Source organism: Manis pentadactyla, chromosome 16, assembly GCF_030020395.1.
Source record: "Manis pentadactyla isolate mManPen7 chromosome 16, mManPen7.hap1, whole genome shotgun sequence".
Classification (NCBI taxonomy): Eukaryota; Metazoa; Chordata; class Mammalia; order Pholidota; family Manidae; genus Manis; species Manis pentadactyla.
In genome coordinates this window covers 48,608,935-48,632,120 of record NC_080034.1, presented here as the reverse complement: position 1 = coordinate 48,632,120, position 23,186 = coordinate 48,608,935, and the positions used below count along the sequence as shown (strand labels likewise).

General features: G+C 38.9%; 1 pseudogene; it reads right to left on the bottom strand.

The window, feature by feature from the left end:
• Positions 1–5,234: 5,234 nt before the first annotated feature.
• Positions 5,235–21,042, bottom strand: LOC118909704 (vomeronasal type-1 receptor 100-like; annotated as a pseudogene).
• Positions 21,043–23,186: the final 2,144 nt, after the last annotated feature.

Sequence of the window (23,186 nt, the reverse complement as noted above, 5' to 3'; positions counted from 1 at the left end):
CTTTGATGAGTCCTCAACAAATTTAGAACAGTGTAAAAATATATAGTAAACATACATTGTAAACTAAGTAAAATAAAAGTAAGCTTTATAAAATTAGAAACTTACATCAAAAGAAAAAATACAGTGCAATGGGTGTATTTAACTTCTTTTGGGTTCCCAGACCTGATTCCGGTGTGTGGGGGAGGTCAAGGGAGGGGTGTCTTCCCCCACACACAACACCAAGCAATTCTTGAACACCAGTGTATAACTCATCTCAATTCTGATGCTGTCTGCCCAGAGACAACACCAAATTCCCCAGGTCTCTATGCCCTCCATTCCTCACTCCAGATGCCAGTTGCAAGCCCCAGGCTGTTATCTGAACTCCTGACCTACTGACTACAGATTGGAGGTTCCTGTGACCTCCCCTTAGGTTGAATTAAGTTGCTAGAGTGGCTCACAGAACTTAGGGAAACACTTACCCTTACCAGTTTAATAAAGGATACCATAAAGGACACAGGTTAACAGCCAGATGAAGAGATCTGTAGGGCAAGTTCCCAAATGAAGGAGCTTCGATCCTTATGGAGCTTGAGGCATGGCTTGGTGGCACATGGAGGCATTCTCGTTCCCCAAACGAAGGAACTCTCTCTGACAGAGAAGCAGGATGCAAGAAGGCAGAGAGTGAAAAGCTCTTCTCAAGGGTTTTTGTGAGGGCTTCATTGCATAGTCATGATTGAGTAAATTATTAGCCATTGGATGATTCAACCTCAAGCCCCTGCCCTTGGGTGGGGATCCAAAAGTCTTTCATTAACATGACAAGACACCCATTTCAGCTTTAAGACTGCAGTGTTTTCAGAAACTGCGGATAAAGACCAAATATACCTGGGAAATATGTATTTCTTATACTCATTATGTCACATATAATGTCTTAGTTGGGTTAGGATGCTATAAAAGATAGACTGGCTTGTAAACAAGTTAGTTCTCGCAGGTCTGGTGGCTGGGAAGTCCAAGATTATGGTGCCAGCCCATTCAATGTCTGGTAAGAGCCCTCTTTGAGATTATAAAGTGCTGACTTCTCACATGATTGAAGGGGCAAGCAAGCCCTCTGGGGTATCTTTACCAAAGGCACTATCCCATTCATGAGGGCTCTGCTCCCATTATCTAATCACCTCCCCAAATGCCTGCCTCCTAACACCATCTCCTTGGCCATTAGGTTTCAACATGAATTTTAGTAGGACACAAATATTCAGACTATCACACATAGAAACAAAGTATTTCATTAAGTATTATGGCTTGCTCTGGGTTTTCCTTGTTTCTCATATTGGTTGGTGTAGCATCCTAAGCATTCTAGTAGAAAAAATATGAACATCTTAACGGCTTCCCTTTAAGATGTCTGGTTACTTCTGGCTTTGAATCTGCCTTTCACCTCAAAGAAGCTCTGGTTTGACATACCTATGGATGGCAGATGTCGACTTACCAAAATGGCTGGAGAATGTGGGTGTCGATCCTATTACCCCTCACAATGAGAAGAATTCTTCATAATCATTAATGTCATCTCTGAATTTTTTTTCAGGCCTACCTGGATGCCTTAGGAACTCCAAGCACACCAAAGCTGAATTGTTTGGAATAGAGGGTGACAACTCATAAACATCCCTTGGGAAGGAACAGCAGATCACCTAGCAGAAGAAGGTGGAGAACAGCTAGACCTGCAAAGTCACCACAGGAAAGGTCTAGCTTCACCCTAATTTGACTTGCTGGATTTTACGCAGAGGAACTTCTAGAAGCCCTGTGCAGGACCACCGGCTCATTACATAGCTCTCTCCAAATGCTCTGCACTTCTTTTTTCTAGTAAGCATGGGGTGATGTTTGGCTTCAGATTTCTTGGCTGCCTGATTGGGGGCAGTGGGGTGGGCTCGCGGGGTCCTTCATTCACAACTCTGTTCTTGCTCTATTTGTGGGGCCAGAACTGCCAGCAAGTGCCTGAACACCTTTCAGCTCCTGAGGAAGCTGCCGGTTCTGCTGACATCATTCTCACCAGCAGCCCAAAGTGTCTTAGGCCCAGAGCTATATGTCAGAGCAGGAGGACCCTAAGATCCCAGGGACAGAGGAGCTGGAAGAGGGCAGGAACTTTTAAGAGGCCTTGGAGAGGCTGGGAGGGGATGGGGTGGAGGAGGGGAAGGCTTTTCCAAAGTGCGACATGCACACGAATGCAAAAAATACTTTTTAGGAAGATCAATTCTCCCCACCCCTCTTTGCTCCTCTCAATCCTCGCTAACTGAAACTTCATCCTTGGCCTTGAGCCTCGACGTGAGCACAGGCCATCATAGAAAGAACTTACTCCTTCAGGCTTTCTGGTGGGATGTGAGCCTCTGGCCCCCAATTCAAGGGGAATTAGCTTGAATGGTAGACATTTCCAGTGCCCAACATCTTCTAACAATTTACTCACCAAGCCCTTCCCTAGTACCCATTGTGCTCCTGGCACATTGCAGAGGACAAGGATTCTGGGAAAATGTTCCTGGGAGCATCCATTTACTGTAGCCCTGGCCCTGCTCTAGGACCTGTACCTGCACCAATCCGTGGCTCCACAACATTACTATGGCTGGCAGTGGCGCCATTACAGTCCCCATTTTCCAGGTGCGGAGACTTAAGTCACTGCCCTGACCAAAAAGGGAGAAACACCCGGAAATAGAGCAGCCCCTGAGCCTAGGACTCCAAGAGCTGTTTTCGGGGCCTCTCCTCCAGACACCTGTGATATAATTTCTTCTACGATCGCCACCTTGTGGTGCATAATTGTAACGTAACTCATTTTGTTTTAATTTTTCTTACATATACATTTTGGGGTTAAACATTTCAATGTTCAAGGACATCTAGAGACACTTATTCACAAAACAGTTGTTCCCCAAACCCAAGTAATAATTCAATATATGTCCACCTTTTGCTCTGGTTCTTTACACAGTTGTAGCTGCCACTCTATACTAAATGTAGTTACCCATTGCATTTATGTCTTAGACCATCTTAGAAATATTTCCCAGCCCTGGAGTGCGGGAGTTTTGTAAGGCATGTATCCCATAAGGAAAATCAGTCTCAAGCCCCTGAAATCTTCAGTCAACTGAACTATGGAGCCTTAAATTCTTACTGTTCCCAAAGTCTCCTTTGGGTGCTGGGTGACATTTGCTTGCAAGAAGAGTGACACCAAATAACAACATAATTTTTATTGTATTTTTTCTGAATTACATCTGGAAGAAGTCACTATTCCTGGTTTACTTAAAACCTGAAACTTCAGCTACCCTGAATTCTGCCAGAGGCCTGGGGAAGAAAATTGTGGATATCAGCTCTTGAGGGCAGCCTCCTTTGACTACTGTAATTAAAATGCTGCCTCCCGGTCCAGCACATTTTATTTTTCCTAATTTATTTGTCTGCATCTCCCATGATGCTCAGAGTGGTTCAGGGGCTTCTGTAGGTATAAAGAAAGGTAAAGCTCAAGTACAGTCCCAATACTCAAACTTCTTCACATGTAGCTATTCTCACACATTTTTCCCAAAGAATGTACTTTGATTTTTTCCAAATACATTTGTACCAAATTCTCAATGCATCCTGGTGAGACTGGGTGAGTACAGTGGAGAGAGGTGAGTAAGGACAAATGTCTGTCTGCCTGGATGAGTACTCTACACTGTAGGTCATGGACAGTTGAGTTGCTAAAGGGTTTCAATCAATCTCATTCATTGTATGCTCAGGCTCATGGTTTACAAACTTTGGTGTCAGGTAAATAATGGAGCCGAGATGCTTGTTACTTAAGTAGGAGACCCCTGAAATCCAGAGGAAGTACTTGTTCATTTTTCAACTAAACAACATTCTTCTAATCATGTCCTACCATCCTGTTTCTATATATTTTCAACCTGGCCTTTACTTGAAAGTTAAGTATTTACTGTAGCTTTGAGCTTCATTTTTTTTTTAGAGCTGCCTTTTTTTTTTTGCTATCATTAATCTACAATTACATGAAGAACACTATGTTTACCAGGCTCTCCCCCTCAACAAGTCCCCCCCACCACACCCCACCACAGTCACTGTCCATCAGCATAGCAAGATGCTGTATAATCACTACCTGTCTTCTCTGTGTTGCACAGCCCTCCCCATATCCCCCCACAACACTATACATGCTAATCGTAATGCCCTCTTTCTTTTTCCCTGCCCTTATCCCTCCCTTCTCACCCATCATCCCCAGTCCCTTTCTCTTTGGTAACTGTTTGTCCATTCTTGGGTTCTGTGATTCTGCTGCTGTTTTGTTCCTTCAGTTTTTCTTTGTTCTTATACTCCACATATGAGTGAAATCATTTGGTACTTGTCTTTCTCTGCCTGGCTTATTTCACTGAGCATAATACCCTCTAGCTCCATCCATGTTGTTGCAAATGGTAGGATTTGTTTTCTTCTTATGGCTGAATAATATTCCATTGTGTATATGTACCACATCTTCTTTATCCATTCATATACTGACGGACACTTAGCTTCATTTATTGATCCTTAATGTCTAACCCTCTGAGTCAGTTATTAATGAATAATTATTTCAGTGTCATTATTTATCAGTCATTCTGCCAGACAATTTTTTCAGATATATCTCAAAGAGAAGCTTCTGAAGACAGGCTTATGTGTTCCAGGAACATAGGTAGGGAAAGGTCTTCACCACTTTTTTCTTCTCTCAAAGTCTTCTTTTTGAAATGACTGATCACATTGGATCCAGTGTCATTGGTCACATAATACTCCATACAGAAAACGAATTGCCTGACTGGATTATCTTGAGGATGGGACTGTAACCCAGTTGAAAACAACAGCATTCCTCAGTCAATCTTGCATTTGGAGGCTGCCAAGTAATATAATGTTAACAATATATTCAAATATTTGGTGAGGAATTCTGAAAATGTTTTATTTTCCTAAAGAGTGTGTGTGTGCATATATGTGTGTCTTCCTTTTCTTTCTTTTTCTTTATGCTCAGAATGCTGATTAAGTAATGAAGGCAGAGCAATAATTGTGGAAAAAATATAAAGCCACAAAAAGATGGTGGAATGGGAAGCTGGAAAGAATCTATTCTTCCTACTTCCTTAAATAGTCTAGTAACAGGCCTCTTCTTAAAATAAAAAGTAAATCTATTTTTTAGAAGCCTTGATTAATTTGATGCTCTGGTACAGAACAGTAAAAGCAGTCCTTAAAACTATATACCCTTAATTCCTGGAGGAATTAATGTTGAAAGTAATTTCCTGAACATCTCAGTGAGCACTCCAGCAGTTGACCTTGTGGATATCTCTGCTGATCAGCACAAAGGGGCTGAGACTGGCATAACCAAATGTTAGAAATGTTTTAACAATAAATTTTTGTGTTATTATTTATCAAGAAGGAGCTGATGCAGAAGGATAAAATGAAATCTGCCCAACAAAAGAAAAGCAAACAGGTCATAAGAATGAGAGCACTTTGCATAGATTTTATTTCTGGGCTGGATTTTCTTTTTGAAACCTGGAGTTCTGAAAGTAGAGCACACATTTATGATGCTTATACAGATGAAAAGCCATGTACCAACTGCTCCAGTGCATGAGACTCTGAAAGATGATATCCCTCAGAGCCATGAGAGTGAAGAACCACCTAAGCATTTGCCTATATGGTAGCAAATAACAATATCCAACATATGGTCTAATTGCAGATATGTTCATGCTATTGATTGTTGTGATATAGTAGAGCAAGTTAGAGATTATCATAAAATCAAAGATCCAGAAAAGGAGGAGGTGGAGAAGAACATGCCATGCAGTCCATGGTTTAAGCTGTCCCCATGACATGGTTCTGGGACTGATGGTGATGACCTGGGCCCCACTGAGGAGACAGGTGGTGCAGACTGAAAGACCATGTGCCATTCTCCCCAGATAAAGCACAATTTTGCAACCAACACTGCCTAGGAAATTTCTGAGGAAAAACTGCCATTGTGTCTTTGATCCATTTGGTACAAATAATGATTATATTTGCAAAAGGTCAAATGAGTGAGGATAATGCATATGGGTTTTTTTCTCAGTGTCCATGACAAAAGTATATATATGTCTTCCAAATATAAGGAAGTTCCTAACACTTCCAGGTCCAATAAAGGAAAGGAGGATTATTCTCTGGATGATGTTACTCCAAATCATTTAACTTCATGGAAAAAAGTAGGAGAAACAGTTGAGAAACACAAATAAGTAAAGATGACACATTTTAAATTTGTAGCTTTTCTGTGTTTATTCCAGTGAAAAGAACAGTTTCAATTCTGAAATATGTAAAGGTACATGGTTGTGTTGGTTACATACTCTGGTCTTATTCTTTGCTTTTCTTCTTTTTCTCTTGTTTCAATTGGTATGAAGATGGTGATAACTACAATTTAAATATCCAGCCCAGACTTCTCTCATAAATTCCACACTAGCACATCTACCTGCCTTTCCAAGAGATCATTCTATGTATCTCTCATGTCCAGAATTTAGATAACAATATTCTTCCCAGACAATAACTAAGCAAAGGTAACATCATTCCATCAATTTCTAAGCTATAGTGCTGAGTATCATTTTAGATACCTCTTTCTCCTTCACTACTTATGCCCAATAAATTACCTCATTCTAGTGTATTGTGTTGATGCCCTACCTTGATCCTTTTTATCAGTTTATAACTACTCATCCCTCAGATACTATGAATATTGGGCTAATGAAGAGTGGTAGTTTCTCCAAAGAATTGTTCTTGGCTAAATGACAGTAGTTTCATAGGGGAGGCTATGTGGCTTTACCTCTTTCCCTGTAAGGGCAATAGAAAAGTCCAGTCCCTTTGCCTCAGGGTGGCACTAACCCTAATAAAATTGGCGTTTCTGATTAGATTGAAGTTGATTTTTCCTGCCTATCTTATTCTCCCTCTCCACTTCCCTGAGAGCATGCCCCCAACAAGTCATCAGAGAAAAAGTCCCTTTCCCAGGCTCTGGTCCCATGGCACCAGCCAAAGACACACATGTTACTGATTCTGTCTCTTTACCTTTGTCAAATCTAGTGATTTTTTCAATCAGAAATGCACTGTCCTTTAGATCAAGGCATCCCTAATATCTCACAGTGTGACTTATATAACCACTTTATGGTATATAAATAGTGTCATGTTTCCTGTTTATTTTCCTTCTATATTATACTCAGAATGAGCTTCTGAAACATAAATCTGTTCCTTTTGCTTCACTTCTTACAAACTATATATGGCTTCACATCTTAACCTTAAGTCTAAATGTATTTGTCCTCCACAGATTGACTTCCTCTTTTTTCCAAACTAATTTCTGAACTACCTTCAACCCTTCCCCTCAGAATGTACATAAACTCCTGATGCCAAGCTGCATTTGCCCTGGAGAACCCCCTTAGGTGGCTAACTGCTGCCTATCTGTCATAAATCAGCTTAGAATTTTATAGTCTGGTGCTTTTACCTGAACTCATTGGGATCTGTTGCCATGGCCTGTTTACCTATTTTCTTCTTACACTCAGTAGGGGAACACTTGAGAGATGCTCTCTTTATCTAAGTTGCTTACAACAGTCTCTGCTATTAAATGCTCAAAAAATTATTATATGAGGCACATGGGTATGTTTGTAAAACTGCATTAATCACATAGATGAGTTTACAAGTCAGTTTGGGAAGACATTTGAGTTGATTTATGTTTCCTTATGAATATCAAAATTGAATGACTTGTAGAAATCAATCCAGATTGGATGAAACATGCAGTATGGACTTCAGTGTTTCCTCAGATGTGTAGAGGAGTTGAATGTAAAAGCCTCCATTGATTCAGTAAATGATATGGACCATATATTAAGAGTCTTATAAATTATGATAAATTTCTACTTCCCACATCTCTGTATTTACTGGCTTCTGACTAGGTTTTTTTTTTTTCCAGATACACCTTTTTTTCTCTGAGATACCAATAACAGATTTGGAATAAGAAGTTTGTCTTTGCTTTCCTGAAGATCATCACACCTAGACTGGAAATGCTATATACTTATATCTGATATGGATGATATTGGAAAGAGAGGTTATGTATATTTTTAAAATAAGCTTTCACATGCTTCTTACTTCCATCATTTAATGATTAACAAACTACAATCTGTGTGAATCTAGTTAAGTCAATGTTTTCTATAGAAAATGGTGGGGAAGGGTATGCATATTCCAAATGCTTGAACAGAATCATTAAATTTGAGAAATATAACAATACAGTACTCATAAGAACAACTCTAGAGTTTACTCCAGACTTCAAACACTGGCCTTCCAAATTCCAAAACTGGATGGCTTTGGGGATATTATTTGGCCTTTTTAAGGCTCAATGAACCACTTTTGAAAAGCAACTATTAATGTTATTATATGCCCACTGCTTTCTTTTTCTTGAATTCTCTGTAATAATGTACTATGCTATATTTGGGGGCTGGGAAAAGAAAAATATCAGAATAAATAAAATCTTAATGAAAAAAGCAAGAATGGCCCATGCTGAAAAGACAGAAGGACACCAGAATTAATGTAAACTGCTTAAGTAAAAATTCCCACTGGGAAGGAAAAATGCACAAGTGCTGAGGGGAGACAACAGAGAAAAGTGCTTCCACATACCCAGGATGAAAAGCCCTTGCTGTCTAGTATCTCCTATATCTACCTTGCCTGTATAAAAAGAGGCAGCTTCAGACATAGTGCATCAATTCACTGCTGCACAACAGCTCCCTCATGGACCAGGAAGCAGCAGATGTTCCTGGATGACAGTTGGGAAATCATCATCTTTCTCCTCCCTGACTCCTGGCACTTCCTCTTCCACTGATTCCTGATACTTCCTCTTCACAAGTGACAGAAGAGCTCAGACTCTTCTCTCTCGCTGCTTGTCACTGATCAGCACCGACCCAAACAGCCTCCCTTCCAAAGCCAAAGGCAGTCCCAATCTGTCATTGTCAGATATACTTATATTGGTAGCTCTGTTGTAGCATTGCTCTGGGTGGTGTTCTGGCAAAGCAGCCCCAGCTAGGCCTTGTTTATTCTTCCCCAAGTCCCATTGCTTATGGCTAACTCTCACTTTCATCAAAATGTCAATGTGAATTTTGGCTGTGTTAGGGGTAATGGGCTCCTATTGTACAACATCAATCCCTGGGGCACATCTCTCTCCTCTCCCTGATGCTCCATAATTTATTGTGACCAGAGACATCCCAATCCCAATTATAGTAAATGTGCAGCAATGAGTAGGAGGCACCATAAGCATGAGCAGTTACCAAGCACAGGTGGCTGAGAAGTCCAGGTTTCCTAGACTTTATTGTAGCCTCTTTCCATCTCCTCCATTCACCACCAAAGGTCAGGAGCAATTTGGAAAAAACATCTGATAATCAGAAATGGTCACTTACGTTACTTTTTAAAACTACATTCTACAAAAGATCGCAGAATAGGTAAGGTAGAAACCTCTTCCCAAAAACACATAAACGAAGAAAATACACCAAATACAACTAAGCCTGAAAATGATCTGAAGACTGAAGAACAGACCACCTATACCTGAGGAAGATAAGAACACATAAAAAAGGGTAAAGAAATGTAGCACTGTCTACAGGACCCCAACAGTTGGGGTCCCTGAAAGAAAGAAACTAGAAAAAAAGAATCTTGAGTTTCTGGGCACCATCATTCCTTCTTCATAAAGATATTACTCTAAAGACCAGAAAGCAAAGCAGAGACATCTAATACAAATGAAGAAATATAGAAATCCTGACAAAATGGGTGGGCAGAGGAATATGATTGAAACAGAACTACAGGACAGAACCCCAGAAAGAGGGCTAAATGACACAGAGACCACCAATCTTTTTGATAAAGATTTCAAATAAAAATCATAAACATGCTCACAGATTTACAGAAGTGTATTCAAGATCTGAAAAAGGACTTCAACAAAGTGATAGAAAATCTGAAAAAGAGCCACTCAGGGCTGAATAATACAGTATCTGAAATGAAACATACAATGGAGAAATTTAAAACTACAAAACATCACTCACATCAATAGACAGATCAACCAGACAGAAATAAATAAGGAAACAGAGGCACTGAACAATACATTAGATCACATGGAAATTGGATACACATTTTTCTCAAGTATACATGGAATGCTTTCCAGAATAGATAACATGTAGAGGAGCTGTAAATGAAATGGAAATTAGGGAACTGGAATACAAAGAAGCTGAGGAGCAGAGAGAAAAAGGGACCTGTAGGAATGAAAGAATAAGAGAGCTATGTGGACAATACATACAATAATATTTGCATAATAAGGGCACAAGAAGGAGAAGAGAAAGACAAACAGATGGAAAATCTCTTTAAGGAAATAACTGTTGAAAAGTTCCCCAGTCCAGGGAAGGAAATAGACACTCAGGTCATGGAAGCACAGAGAACCCCTAACAAAAGGAACTCCAGCAAGACAACACCAAGACATAATAATTAAAATGACAAAGATCAAGGATAAAAAGAGTGTTGAAGGCAGCCAGAAAGAGAAAAAAGATTACTTATAAAGGAAACCCCATCAAGCTACCAGCAGACTTCTCAACAGAAACTCTTCAGGCCAGAAGGGAGTGGTGTGATATATTTAATGTACTGAAACAGAAGGACCTCTGCTGGAGTCCAGCTCCAGCCGAGGTGTGGGTCAAGAAGGAAAGGACAGCATCGGCAAGTGAGGAGATGAATGAGGAGATGAAGCACCCAATTAAGGTTGTAACGTCTCCTGACATCAAGCAGCAGGGTTTTTATTTTTATTTATTTTTAAGGTTTACATAATTCTACATATGTTCTTTGTTCATGGATGGTACAATGTTTTTTCCTTTCAGTTTTTGTATAATTCCAGCTCATTACAGATGTTATCATCTTTTTGAACTACTTGCTTGTAACAATTAATGTTTAACTTTCCCTTAACCTTTTTGGCCAGAGATGTAGGTAACATGCTAGGTGCTAGACAGGAAAATGGCATGTGGCAGTGTGTGGTTTATAATGTCTGCTTTTAATCATAATGTCTGCTTTTAAGCATAAAGTTTAAGATTTGTGTCTAAGGCTATATAAAGTTTAAGCAGGTTATATAAAATGCAAGCTGTATGTCTTTTGGTTATTAAGTATAAATATATTATTAATTAACTCTTATCCTACACATGTGGGTTGAGGCTTATATCTAAAGTCTAGGGATGGTACTCCTATCACCCATTCCTCAACATTCCTATGAATACAATAAAAAAACTTTATTCTTTCATAATATTCATTCCACAATTTCAGATGTTTACACCTTTCCTCCTGCATCTACAGGCACTAGGGCCTTGCAGTCCTCTTTATCCTTTATATAATAACACTAAATCTTCTCTTACTACCTTACTATTAATATAATAATATTTTGTCATGAATTTATTATAAATTTCTATATATGGGATATTTATAAATGTAAGTCTTCCTATTCTGCTCATAAATTCTTTATTCAAGGGGGATACTCTTCTAATATTATAAGCAACATAAAGGGGGCTGTGGGCAATGGGAACCATTAATCTCTATTATTTTGCTGTTTCATATAAGTTTCTTGGGAGAATAGGTTTTTCCATGGCCTAGGTTCCCATGACTCCTTCTCTGCCAATATGCTAAAGAAATCCTTGTTAGTCATGTTTGAATTGTTACAAAGGGGAGGACAAACTGCATCTAGTTTTAAGAGAAGCCTGGGTTGTTCTGCCTCACTTATTTGTGGCAGTATGTCTGGAACAGTTGGTCCCACAACACTGCTTTCATTTCCAGAATTGCTGCTTTTATCAATATTTTGGGTTATGTTATTTACTAAAGATTAATAAATCTTAAATACATAAGATTTCCCATATATGAGCCCAATCACCAACATCATAACTGCAAAAATAAGTGCGGGAATTAGCAGGGGCCAGCTATGAGGTTTCCTGTTTTCAGGATTCCTCCTCATGTCTGGACCTTGTCAAACAGCATAAGCAGCATTGGCCATGCCAGACCTCCAACCAAGAACCCTCTATCTGACAAGATTATCATTTAAATTTTAAGCAGGTATTAAACAATGTCCAGATAAATAAAAGTTGAAGGAATTTGCCACAACAAAGCTAGCCTTACAGGATATGTTAAAGGTAGATGGAAATGACTGTAATGCTAAATAGCTTTTACCAGTGAACATAAACCATAGTAAATGTAGTAGACCAACTAATTACCAAGCAAGTTAAACCATGAAATTAAAACAAAATAAAAGGATCAAAATCAACTGTACACAAAATCAGTCAATGGATACATAAAAAGTGCAGATTATGACATCTAATATGAAAAATGTGGAAGAGGAAGAAGAGAGAAAAAGGTACCATCAGAGTGTGTTTGAAATAGAATAATCAGCAGTTTAAGATAGACTGTTATATAGTAAGGAACTATTCTTGAACCTTTGTTAACCACAAACTAAGGCCAAAAATAAATACACACACACACTAAATTAATTTTAAAAGAGAAATCCAATTACAACACTAAAGAAAAACATGAATAACAGGAAGAAAGGAACAGAGAGGAGCTATAAAAAAACAACCAGAAAACAATTAATAAAATGGCAATAAGTACATATCTATCAATAATCACATTAAATGTAAACAGACAAATACACCAATAAAAAGACATACAGTGGCAGAATAGATAAGGCAACAAGGCCCACCTATATGCCTTCTACAGGAGACTCATTTCAGACCCAAAGACATACATACACTAAAAGTGAAGGGATGGAAAGATATTCCATGGAAATAATAGGGGGAAAAAGCAGGAGTAGCAGTACTTATGTTAGACAAAATTGATTTCAAAACAAAGAAAGTAACAAGAGACAAAAGAGGTCATTAAATGATAAAGGGATCAGTTCAACAAAAGAATATAACTATTATAAATATCTATGCACCCAAAATAGGAGCACCTAAATATGTAAAATGAATAGTAACAGAATTAAAGGAGGAAATACATTGCAACACATTCATTTCAGGAGACGTTAACACCCCACTCACATCAATGGACAGATCCACCAGACAGAAAATAAATAAAGAAACAGGCACTAAACAATACATTAGATCAAATGGACTTAGCAGATATCTACAGAACACTCCATCCAAAAGCATCAGAATACACATTTTTCTCAAGTGTACATGGAATGCTTTCCAGAAGAGATCACACACTAGGCTACAAGAAGAGCCTCAGTAAATTCAAAAGGACTGAAATTGTATCAAGCAGCCTCTCAGACCACAATGGTATGAAACTAGAAATAAGTTACACAAAGCAAACAAAAGGACCCAGAAACAATGGAGGCTAAACAACATGCTTCTAAATATTCAATGGATCAATGAAAAAATTAAAACAGATATCAAACAATACATGGAGACAAATGAAAACAAAAACTCAATAGCCTAAAATCTGTGAGAGGCAGCAAAGGCAGTTCTAAGAAGAAAGTACACAGCAATACAGGCTTAATCTAAGAAGCAAGAACAATCCTAAATAAACTATCAAAAATCACAACCAAAGAAACTAGAAAAAGAACAAATGAAGTCCAAAGTCAGTAGAAGGAGGAACATAATAGAGATCAGAGCAGAAATAAATTAAATAAAGAAGAATAAAACCATAGAAAAAAGTCATGAAACCAGGAGCTCATTCTTTGAGAAAAAAAACAAAATAGATAAATCCCTAGCCAGAAATAAAGAGAATATACACACATAACAGAATCAGAAACAAAAAAGGAATAATCACAACAGATACCACAGAAATACAAAGAATTACTAGAGAATACTATGAAAAATTATATTCCAACTAATTGGACAACTTAGAAGAAAAGGACAACTTCCTAGAAAAATACAACTTTCCAAGACTGACACAGGAAGAAACAGAAAATATGAACAGGCCAATTGCCAGCAATGAAATTCAATTGGTCATCATAAAACTCCCCCCAAAACATATGTCCAGGTACAGACAGCATCACAGCCAAATCCTACCAAACATTTAAAGAAGAGCTAGTACCCATCCTTCTTAAAGCATTCCAAAATGTAGAAGGGTGACTTCCAAACTCATTTTATGAGGCCAGCACCACTCTAATACCAAAACCAGATAAAGACACCATAAAAAAAAGTTACAGACTAATATCCCTGATGAACATAGATGCAAAAGTCCTCAACAAAATATTAGCAAACCAAGTCCAAAAACACATCAAAAAGATCATCCATTATGACCAAGTAGAATTTATTCCATGTGTGCAGGATGGACAATATTCATAAATCCATCAATATTATATACCACATTAACAAAAAGAAGAAAAACCACATGATCATCTCAATAGATGCTGAGAAAGCATTTGGCAAAATTCAACATCCATTCATGATATAAGCTCTCAATAAAATGAGTATTAAGGGTACATACCTTGACATAATAAAGGCCATATACAACAAACCCATAGCCAACATCATACTTAACAGTGAAAATCTTCAAGCTTTTTCCCTAAGATCAGGAACAAGACAAGGATGCCCACTCTCACTACTTTTATTCAACACAGTACTGGAAGTCCTAGCCAAGGCAGACAACACAAAGAGATAAAATACATCCAAATTAGTAAGGAAGAAGTTAAACTCTCACTATTGGCAGATGACATGATATTACACATAGAAAATCCTAAAGAATCCACCAAAAAACTACTAGAGCTAATAACTGAATTCAGCAAAATTTCAGGATACAAAATCAATGCACAGAAATCTGTTGCATTCCTATACACTAACAATCAACTAGCAGAGAGAGAAATCTAGAAAACAACTCCATTTACAATTCCATCAAAAATAATAAAATGGAATAAACCTAACCAAGGAGATGAAATATCTATACTCTGAAAACTACAAGACATGCAAGAGAGATATTAAATAAGACACCAAAAAAATGGAAATCTATCCAGTGCTGAAGGATAGAAGAATGAGTACTGTCAAAATGGCAATCCTTCCCAAAGCAATTTACAGATTCAATGCAATCCCTATCAAAATAGCAATAGCATTCTTCAATGAACTAGAACATTGTTGTAAATAATTCATATGGAACCACAAAAAAAGCCCAATATACAAAGAAATCCTGAGAAGGAAGAACAAAGCTGTGGAGGTTATGCTACCTGACTTCAAGGTCTACTACAAATCTACAGTAATCAAAACAATTTGGTACTGGCACAAGAACAGACCTGTAGGTCAATGGAATAGAATAGAGACCCCAGACATAAACCCACACACCTATGGCTGATTAATATATTATAAAATAAAAAGCTTCTGTACAGAAAGGACACCATCAGCAGAACAAAAAGGCATCCTACAGGGCAGGAGAATATATTTGTAAACAATTTCTCCGTAAGAGTTAACATCCAAAATATATAAAGAACTTATATGCCTCAACACCCAAAAGCAAATAATCCAATTAAAAATGGACAGAGGACCTAAACAGACTCTTCTTCAAAGAAGAAATAAAAATGGCCAAGAGACACATGAAAAGATGCTCCACATCACTCATCATCAGGGAAATGGAAATTAAAACCACAATTAGATATCACCTCACACCAGTTAGAATGGCCACTATGCAAAAAACAAGAAACAACAAATGCTGGCAAGGATTTGGAGAAAGGGGGAACTGTCCTACACTGTTAGTGGGACTGCAAATTGGTGCAACCATTGTGGAAAGCAGTATGGAGGTTCCTCAAAAAACTGAAAATAGAAATATCATTTGACCCAATAACTCCACTCCTAGGAATTTACTTGAAGAAAACAAAATTCCTGAATCAAAAAGATACATGCGCTTGTATGTTTATTGCCACACTACTTGCAATAGCCAAGACATGGAACCAACTTAAGTGTCTATCAATAGATGAATGGATAAAGAATATGTGTTACATATACAGAATGGAATATTATTCAGTCATAAAAAGAAAAGAAATCCTGCCATTTGCAACAACATGGGTGGATCTATAGGGTATTATGCTCAGTGAAATAATCCAGGTGGAGAAAGACTAATGCTACATGATTTCACTTGTTTGTAGAGTATAAAGCAAAACAAAACAGAAGGAACAAAACAGCATTAGACTCATAGACACTGAGAAGTGAGTAGTGGTTACTGAAGGAGAGGGCTTGGGGTGGGAGGAGAGGGGGATAAAAGGGCACAAGAATTCTCAATCACACTATAAGTTGATCTTGGAGACCGTTGAATCACTGTGATAAAACCAACATAAGATTGTATATTAATGATACTTTAATTTTAAAAACTACATTCTACAATAATTACAATAAATCATAATAAAATACCACAAATGATAATAAAAGGTCATTGAGTCCTAGAATCAGAATACTGGCTACATTTCAGGTGTAGCATCTAGAAGACAGCAGAAGGAGGGCTTCTTGGTTACTGGCATTGACTGTTTTTAGATCTGGTTATATGTATATGAATCAGTTCACACAACTCACTTGGATGTTCACTTGTGATCTCTACACTTCTTTCTGTGTGCATCTCTTCTAAGAGTTTATTGCCAAACAGTGCCCCAGGCTCTGGAAGCTCATGTCCTGTAGTCATGGCCCTGACCTAGATCTGTAACAATTATTATTATTTTCTTTCTTGTTTTAATAATAGCCATCGTAATGGGTGTGAAGTGTTAACTCATTGTGGTTTGATTTACTTTGATATACTTGTAATGTGATTAACTTTTCCCTCATGAATTAGTGACATTGAGAATTTGTCATGTGCCTATTGGACATTTGCATATTTTCTTTGAAGAAATGTCTATTTGAGTTCTTTGACTATTTTTACATTGAGTTGTTTTTTGTTGAGTTATAGTTTTTATATATTCTGGATATCAATCCCTTATAAGATACATGATTTATCAATATTTTCTCCCATTTTGTGGGCTGCCTTTTCTTTCCATTGACAATGTCCTTTGATGTACAAAAGTTTTTATCTACTTTTTCTTTTGAGCCTATGCTTTTGGAGTCCAAGAAATCACTGTAAAATCTAATATTATGATGCTTTTGTCCTATCTTTTCTTCTAAAGATTTTTATAGTTTTGGCCCTTAAATTTAGATCTTTGGTCCATTAATTTTTATATGTAGTATGAGATAAGGATCTATCCTTGTTGTTTTGCATGTTGAATGTGGTTTTCTCAACACCATTTGCTGAAAAAACCACTCTTTCCCCATTGAGTGATCTTGGCACTATTGTTGAAAATCATTTCACCAAACGTGAAGTTTTATATCTCGACTCTCGGTTCTATTGCATTGGTCTTTATGACTGGCTCCATGCCAATACCATGATGTTAGATTACCATACCTTTATAGTTAAGTTTTGAAATCAGGAAGTATGAGACTTCTTTTTTTTTTCTAGATTGTTTTGGCTATTCAGAGTCCTTTGAGATTCTATATGAACTTTAGGTTGGATTTTACTGTTTCTTTGAAAAACAGCATTGGATTTTGATAGGGTTTGCATTAAATCTGAAGATGGTTTTGGGTAGCATTGGCATCTTAACAATATTAAGTCTTCTAATCATGAACATGGGATGTCTTTCAATTTATTTATGTCTTCTTAATTTACTTCAGCAGTGTTTTGTAGTTTTCAGTATACAAGCTTTTTGCCTCTTTAGCTCAGTTTATTGCTAAGTGTTTTATTTTATTTTATTGTTTGATGCTTTTTAAAATGGAATTGTTTCTTTAATTTCCTTTTTGTATTGTTCATTGTTGGTGTACAGAAACAATTAATTTTTGTGTGTTGATTTTGTATTCTGCAACTTTGCTGATTTAGTTATTAGTTTTAACAGTTTTTTTGGTGGAATCTTTAGGTTTTCTACATGTAAGTGGAATCCTTAGGGTTTTCTACCTATAACACATTGTAGTCTACACAGAGATACTTTTACTTCCTCCTTTCCAATTTAGATGCCTTTTACTTATTTTTGTTGCCTAATTATTCTAACTAAGGCTTCTAGTACTATGTTGAATAGAAATGGTGAAAGGGGTACCTTTATCTTTTCCTAAATTTTAGAGATTAAGCTTTAGTCTTCCACCATTGAGCATGATGTTCATTGTGGATTTTTCATGTATCACCTTTATTATGTTGAAATAGTTTCCATCTGTGCCTACTTTATTGACTATTTTTATTATGAAAGGGTATTGAAATTTGCCAACTGCTTTTTTTTATTCAATTGAGGTCATTTAAGTTTATTTTTTTCTTATGCCAGCATATGACAAAGGATAAAAAAATCAAAATTTTGTCCATAAGTAAAGCCATTCTGATTGAAATGAACCTTATTTGTCTAGGTTTATAATACATACAGATAATTTTAAGAACAATATAATGTCTTAAGATAGACAAAGTCGACTAAACATTGAGAAATTTAATTTTTTGAAAAGCTTATAAATCCTTTACTAAGTTGTACTTAGACAATTTTTAAAAAGGAGAGTAAAGTTACATTATGAGTTGTATTCCTATTAAAATAGATATATCATATTCTGCCCAGACACCAGATTTTTTAATCACTAAAGAAACTCATTAATTTTCTGTTTTGACATACTCTCAAATTATTATCAAAAGCTTATTAAAAAGATAAATAATCTCATCATTTGTTCTTTTTACTGTATTTTATTGTCTGTAAATTTTATTTCATATAGATACTTAAGCTTTATGCTTATAACTTGTTCCTCTCTCAGTAGTTTTGCTGCCCCAAACTGAGAATAAAAATTAGTTTGATGTCTTTCACACCTAAATTATGTTCAAATTCCAGAATTCTCACTAGTTAATATAAAGATTATGTATTTATGAAACAAAAGGGGGATAACTAGAAACAACAACATATGCTTGATATTCAGTAGATATTTTGGTTAGATCACAATATTATAGAACTGTCCTATTTATTTAAGTTTATAAGGAAGAGAAAAATAAGCCTTCCTGAGTTAAGTATGTACATACAATATGGATGTTTCAATTATTATGTACTTCTCAGGTTAAAAAGAAAACCTAATTCATGCAGAAAACTGACATAGTAACTGTTCACAAATTAAACATTTTAATTTCAAAGTTTAGTATCTTTGTCAATTATTAACATTCATAAGCAATTTATGAGATAAGCTAATCATGCTGGAGAAGTGTTAATGTCATTGCAGTTTCTAACCTTATGAATTGACTGCGAGTTACATTTAATAAATGATTCCAGAAAAGGTGGGAGTGTGAGAAGTGAGACAGAGACCTCCTCCTAAAACCACATATACTATGAAAATACAATTTAATACAACTAATCCAGAAAGAAAGAAGGCTGCACCAGACTGCATACACCTGGAGAAAAAAGCAGACCTCAGAACAGGGCTGGGAGCTTAAACGATGTTCAGGTGTTCCATCCCCCTGGAAAACTACTCAGCTGCAAGGCCCCCACCATGATACACAGCCTGCTGTGTCTTCCTCCCAGCTAGCCTGCACCTGGCTCAGGCCTGAAACTGGTAACCCCTGCCATGGTTTCAGGCCAGCCAGAGGGAAGCCCTACCTTTGGCAGCTACAAACACAAAGCAGAGAGGCTTACACCTCTGTGTTTGGCCCACTGGTTCTAGCAGTGGAGACAGGAATAGCAGCTGGGAAGCAGAAAACAGCTCTTTCCTCCTCCCAAGTACCAACACTGCTCCTCTGCGACCCCTGACATTGCTCCAGGGGCTGAGCAGCTCCAGAGAGAAGGCAAATTCTGGCACCCTAAGACGCCCCACTCCTTAAGATCCAATCACCAATGGTCGGATGGTCGCACCATGCCTTAAGATCCAATCACCAATGCAGAACACACCCTACCCCTACTCCTTAAAAATGCATTTCCGCACCCATGAGCTGCTACTCTCCACCTAGAGACAGCCATTAAAATCTCTTGCGTGGGTCTGTACCTCCCTGAGTTATTTCAGGGTAGGGAGGGTCACGGTGAGATACCCTTGCAATGGTGCCATGACTCAGATTGAGGCTCTCCCATTGATCTTGCTCTTCCTCCACGAATTTGAGCTATTTTGGGAGCCCTCACTCCTCGATCCTCCTCCATGAACCCACCATCCATCTCCCCAGTCGCTCAATCTACCGCCCAACACCCGCCTCCCATTTGGTAAGTTTCCCTTTGGGATCAACTTAAATGCCCCTGTGGAACTCAGGAAGTGACCGTTGAGCATCCAGCACCCCCGTGGTCTCTTCCAGGGCAGTGAAATCCCCAGCCATGGCCTTCATGGCCATGGTTGATCACCAGAGTTGACCCTTCTCTGCCTCCTCATGGTGAGAATCCTCATTCACTGAGGCCCAGTCTCCCTTTATCTACTGGTAAACTCCTGGTACCAGGTACTGAGCCTTCTCAGCATTTTTCACCTCGACTGCCTGGTTAGAGGTGGTGATGACCTCCTAGCCATGTTCGGTCTTCTCCTCAACCTTTCTTTATTGCTCTGGGGTGCCTTTGAAATCTGTGAACGGTCTTATTCTTACCATGGGAGCTGGCCCTTCCACCTCTGTGGACTCGCCATTGGGATGTTTACTTGATAATCTCAAAAACCCCTCCACCTTACTCCCAACCTCAAACCTTTCAGACTTATTCATTACTGTAATGAGGTCTGGCCACAATATTCTCTAGATAATCAGTCCAAGTGGTCACCCAATGGCTCTTTAGATCCTAATATTCTCTAAGAGTTATATGGCTTCTGTGAGCATACGGGCAAGTGGAAAGAGATTCCTTATATCCAGGCTTTCTCTTACCTCTGAACCAAGCCCTTTCTCTGTCTCCCCTGCAATCCTAAACATCTACTACTCGTCTTAAAGTCCTCCCCCTCCAACAAACCAGATCCCACTACATCCTCTAACTTTGACCTTGGTGACAAACCCCCACTCTACCGACCCCAAATCCCTACCAAACCTCCTCCTCCTCCTCCTCCTCAACCATCCAGACTGCCCAGCCTCCTCCCCCTCAACAACCCCCAGGTCTTCCACCACAAGCTCGCATCGGCAGCAGCGTAACAAAGCCGCCTCCTCAATCACATCCAGTTCCCCTTCCATCCCTAGATCCCCTACCAAGTTCCCCAGTTACTCTCATACCCAAGTCATAGCCCCATTATGAGAGGTAGCAAGCACAGAAGGCGTTTTTCGGGTCCATGTCCCTTTCTCCCTCTCTGACCTGTCTCAAATAGAGAAGAGATTGGGCTCCTTCACCTCCAACCCAGCCACTTATATAAAGGAGTTCCCATACCAGACCCAATCATATGATCTAACCTTTCATGATGTACACTTGATCCTGTCCAATACCCTTCTACCCAAGGAGTGCAGGCGAGTCTGGGAACAGGCTAAAACTTATGCCAATGAAGTCCACCAAACAACACCTGCTTACCCGATCAGTGCTGGTGCAGTTCCCGATCGAGACACCAAGTGGGATCACAACACCCCTGGGGGAGTCATAGCCAAGATCAATTTATCACTTGTCTTATGGCGGGTCTCAGGAGGTCAGCTAATAAAACTATCAATTATGAGGAACTCCAAGAAATTTTCAAAGATAAAAATGAAAATCCGTCCATGTTCCTAGACCATCTTGCTAAAGCCCTTCTACAGTATACCAATTTAGACCCTGAGGTCCCATATGGGGGACAATTACTTATGACTTACATTTTCTCCCAGAGCTTCCCCAACATAAAGGCTAAACTTAAACACCTGAAGAGGGGACCCTTGACTCCCCAGGCAGAAGTCCTGGAAGTAGCCTTCAAGGTGTAAAATGGAAGAGATGATAAAGCCCATAAACAAAAATACCAAATGATGGCTAAGACCTTCCAGCCTGCCTCAATCACTGGTACCTGGGTAACACCACTTCTTAAGAAACAACCAGGAGGACCTCCTGGTCCATGTTTTAAATTTGGCCTATTGGGACATTGGGCTAGAGCTTGCCCAAATCCCCAGAAGCTCCCCGGTCAATGCCCAAAATGCCATCTGGAGGAACATTGGGCTGTTGACTGTCCTCGCACACCAAGAGGTGCCAGGCCATCCATCTCTGTCAACCCACCTATAGACCTTCTAGGTCTGGCCACCGGTGACTGAGGGCACCTTGGACTCCCACACCCAGCTACTAACATCACTTTGCGGGAGCCCAGGATGGTCACTGTAGTAGCGGACAAGCCTATTTTCTTCCTATTAGACACTGGAGCTACTTACTCAGTCCTAAAGGAGTTCTGGGGGCCCACCTCCCTTTCACAGTCCTCTATAGTCAGGGTAGAGGGCATACCTTATCAGCCCTTACAAACTCCCATGCTTCACTGCCTCTTTAAGAGTGTTGCTCTCTTTCATTCCTTTTTAGTAATTCCCCATTGTCCAGTTCTGCTTATGGGAAGGAATCTATTGTCTAAGCTATGGACCTCCATCACCTTTACCCTTAGCCCATGCCTCAACCCCAACTCGCCTTCGATCCCTTTCCTGCTTGCTCTCCAAACCTTTCCAGACCCACCTACCTCCCCTTTTCCCTTATCCCCTTGCCAAGTAAACCCCATTGTCTGGGATACCTCTACCTCCTCCATCACCACCTGCCCACCCATAACCATCAAACTCAGAGACCCTACCTTCTTCCCTTTACAATCTCAATACCCCTTACCTCTCAAAAGCCTATTGGGTTTACAACCCATTATCCAAAAGCTCCTACAAAAGGGTAGAGACCAGCCAGTTCCCCTTACAACACCTTGATACTGGCTATCAAAAAACCTAATGGCTCTTACAGGATAGTACAAGATTTAAGGATTATCAATGCAGCTGTTATTCCAATCCATTCAGTTGCCCCTAATCCCTATACTTTATTATCCACTATCCCCACCTCTTCTACTTCTCCGTCTTCAACCTCAAAGATGCATTCTTCATGATTCCCCTCCATCCCAACACTCAAGACTTTTTTGCCTTTACATGGACTGATCCCATCACCCAAACATCTACTCAGTTAACCTGGACAGTCCTTCCTCAAGGCTTCATGATTGTCCCCACCTCTTTGGACAAGGCTTGATGCCAAGACCTCAAATTCCTCACTCTCTCAGGCTCTACTCTTCTTTAATATGTTGATGATCTTCCCTTACGCAGCCCCTCCTTACAAACCTCTCAGCAAAATACTACTCTCCTCAAATTTCCCTCACAACAAGGGTATCGGGTCTTGCCTTCCAAAGTCCAACTTTCCACCT